General features: G+C 35.0%; 1 pseudogene; it reads left to right on the top strand.

The window, feature by feature from the left end:
- Window positions 1-2,803: 2,803 nt before the first annotated feature.
- On the top strand, window positions 2,804-3,202 carry LOC101720251 (transcription factor BTF3 homolog 4 pseudogene; annotated as a pseudogene).
- Window positions 3,203-3,884: the final 682 nt, after the last annotated feature.

The raw sequence follows: 3,884 nt of genomic DNA, 5'->3' as shown, positions 1-3,884 counted from the left end.
GCAGGCCTAGTTTCTAGGGATGTGGTTAAAACTTTGTTTAAATACAAGTTTTTCTTTTACATAGGAAATCAGGTAAACTTCCATAAGTGCATTTTAGAGAATGTATGCCATAGTCCTCTCATTTAATAGATTTGTGAAATCTCCCTCAAAGAAAATAATTCTTTTACCCATAGTCATATCTATAGCATTAAAACCACACCTATTCTGATCCCCAGCTGTAAATAGTTTGCTATTAGTTCATGTTACCAGCCTAATATCATTTGTTAATTACAAAATTTGTTGCCCAGCCTGATGTATGTAGCAATAAAGATAACAGCTGTGGAAGCCACTCATGAGTCACAACTTTCAGAAGACTCTCCTTCCATTTTGATGTTTTTTGCAAAAAAACAGAAAGACAATTTAAAACAAATCTATAATCTCCAATTTTTCTTTCTCTGAGATAGAAAAATTACTGCAGAAAAGAGTGCAGAACAAGTTCAAATATGACTTTCTCTCAAGTAACTTTCATGGGCAAGGTAAAACTAAAAGGAAGAATATTTGGTACTCTAAAAGTAGGCACTGAATTTTGGTAACATAACTTTCTTCTTTAATGCAAATGCAGTTCTTGCTAGCAGTAATTTCATGGTACCTGTGTTGCTATTTTTTGTATATTTGCACATGTATCTACACATGAAGATATGTACCAAATATGCAAAAAATAGAAGAAAATTGTCCATAAGAAACTTTATTTTGGTTTTACACACAAATCATTTGCTCACAGCATTTGTGTTAATCCTTCAAATTTTTACATTTTTGAAGATCATGAGCTCTATGCCCTTCAAGTCTTTCCCTTAAGTATGTAGACATCTGTCCAAAAATTCACAACTTTACACAGTAACCACTGGCAATAAAATGCAATACTCATTAAAAAAATTATCAAGGGGTGCTCTGTGATTACCATATGAATATTCTGGGTCATTTTTATTCAGGCACAAGAACAATGTACTCTATAGCTTGTTTAATATTTAATAACAATAGGATTATTCTAATTACAATGGGTCAGTCTAAATAAGCATTTTGGAATACACAGCAATTTTAAATGTAAATTGAATAAAATGCCTTTATAGTAGTTGTTAAGGTATATACTATTATTTCAAGAAGAAAGCTTTAGCTATATTGTGATTATTTGTCATCAATTAGGTACAAAAGTAACCCCTGCAAGTAATTCTCCAGAACCTCTTTTTACTAGGTTTGTTTTCTTTCTTGTTTTCTTTCTTCCTTTGTTTCTTTGCTGTGAATAAGGTCTCACAGCCCAGACTGACAATCCTCCTGCTTCAGCCTTCCCAGTGCTAGGATTACAGATGTACACCATCACACCCGGATCTTTATCTAGTTTTAACCAATGCTCTCAGAAGAGTAGAAGAAATAAGAGAAGACTATTTGCTATTTATTTATTATTCAGCAGACTAACTTGAAATATGTAGTCTAAAGCCCATTGCTGTCTGTACACCTTAATAGAAATATAACATATATTCTTTATATCCTAATAGAGAAATGTATGGGTAAAATCAATTATGGTAATTAGTTTACCTTAAAAGCAATAACAAACAGCAAAGTTACAGTGTCAAGCATTTTTCAAACTTGTAAGAGTAGGTTTTTATCAGTTTCTCCTCACTCATAATTCTTCCAAACAGATTAGTAAAGCATAGTGCTGCACTATAACCAGTTAATTTTGTTTGTCATATGGAACAAATATCCAAAATATCCAGTAACTTACACTCAGAGTACACTGGTTTCAAAGAGCTTGCTGAACAAAAGGCACTCTTTTATAGTTTTTTGCTAGGAGTTTTGCTTTCTCTCTTTCAGTTTCTCTTTAGATCAACAGCATTATTACTATTTTACAAATCAATTTTTTTCATAATATCCCTGACCATGATTATAAATCCTAATTATTTAGTGTCCTACGCTTTTGAGGAAAACTTTACTTTTACAAGCCATTATGTGAAAAATTATACAATTCTTCCCAATTCTTTTTCATTATTAATTCCAGCAGGGTGTTTAAATATGTTTCTTGAAAGTTTTTTAAATAACTAGATTATAGCAGAGCCTAAAATCTGTTCAATGACATGGATTCCCTGAAGTATTCTCATTTATTTCACTTGAAAAGGTAAAATGTATATGTAAGGCTTTGCAAAAAATTAATGAAAACGAAGCAGAAGTTGAACTATAAGATCAAAACACAAGATGAATGTTTAAATTTTAAAAATTTACAACAGAAAAAGCACATTATCGTGATTCCCTCTCAACCACCTTATTTAAAATTTATATTTTCGTTCTTCTTACTTTCTAAGGCAGTTCTAGAAATCCTCTTTTGCGAATGTCTTTATGAGGTATGATCAAAGATGCTGTAAATGCTGCTGCCAAGTACCATCCAATGGAAAGGCAGGCTCATAAAAACAGTTTGGCATCTACTCACTCACCCTTTTCACCAGATCTGGCTCTATGGAACTTCTGGCTCTTCCCTAAAGTCAAAATGACCATAAAAGATAAAGATTCTGAATTGCTTAAGAACATCAAGGCAGGTGGGCCTCATGCCCCCGCCGCCGCCACTGCTGCCGCCATATTTCTCTGTCTCTGCAGAAGCAGCCATCTTACTCTTGCCGCGTGCTGCTGTTGGAGGCTCCTCCCTGCTTCAGATTTACCAACAGCGTGAATCAAGAAAAGTTAGCCAAACTTCAGGCTCAGATCCGGATAGGGGGCAAGGGTACAGCTCAAAGAAAGAAGAAGGTGGTACACAGAACAGCTACCGCGGATGACAAAAAGCTTCAGAGTTCTCTGAAAAAGCTGGCAGTGAATAATATAGCTGGTATTGAAGAGGTGAACATGCTTAAAGATCATGGGACAGTTATTCATTTCAACAATCCCAAAGTCCAAGCTTCCCTCTCTGCTAACACCTTTGCAGTTACTGGTCATGCAGAAACCAAACCAATCACAGAAATGCTTCCTAGAATATTAAGTCAGTTTAGTGCCGACACTTAACAAGTCTTAGAAAATTAGCTGAACACTTTCCACGGCAAGTGTTGGACAGCAAAGCACCAAAACCAGAAGACATTGATGAAGAAGATGATGACGTTCCGGATCTTGTAGAAAATGTTGATGAAGCGTCAAAGAATGAAGCTAACTAAAATCTTTTTCTGGTGTTTGGAAGCTGGCATGGACTAGATTTAACAAATCAGCTATGTGGTTCCAAAGTTTCACCGACACAGAGACACATCATCTGTTACTAGTTCAGTAATATACATATTTTGTATATGAATAATGCTGTTGGTTCAGCATTTTTCGGTCATTTGATTTTGCATTTTGCACTTCCTACTAGGATCTATTCTTTTGGTCAAAATATGAAGTATTGGTACAGTTTGAGGGTGTTTGGGATTTTGATTCTTGGATTTTTGTTTTGGGGGGGTAATTTTGGTGTATGTATGTATATGTATGCTTGTGGGTGTGTGAATACCCAGTGGAGAACAAATTAAAATACAGCTCTATTTATCCTCTTCCTTCCTCCAGTAGAAATCAAACAAATCTTTACATTTGCTACTCCCCTCCCCAGTAATACACAGAATTAATGAAAAATGAGTCTTTGATTTCAAATCTGAAGAGATTTTTACTGTCAGAGGTTTGGTTTTAATTTGTTTGGTTAACTGACGTATTTTTCATATATTTCTCTAGGTTTAAAATATCTTAAAGGTAAAAAAAAGATATTTAAGGAGCAGGACATGGTGGTGCACACCTGTAATCCCAGCACTTGGGAGGCTGAGTTTAGGAGTATTACCTTGAGTTCAAGGCCAACCTGGGCTGCATAATGAGTTCAAGGCCAGTATGAACTACACAGCAAGACCCTTTCTCAG

This window comes from Heterocephalus glaber, unplaced genomic scaffold, assembly GCF_053883595.1.
Source record: "Heterocephalus glaber isolate CG9 unplaced genomic scaffold, H.glaber_assembly_v1.0 deba00001553, whole genome shotgun sequence".
In the NCBI taxonomy this organism is placed as follows: domain Eukaryota; kingdom Metazoa; phylum Chordata; class Mammalia; order Rodentia; family Bathyergidae; genus Heterocephalus; species Heterocephalus glaber.
This window is presented reverse-complemented; position numbering and strand designations above follow the sequence as displayed.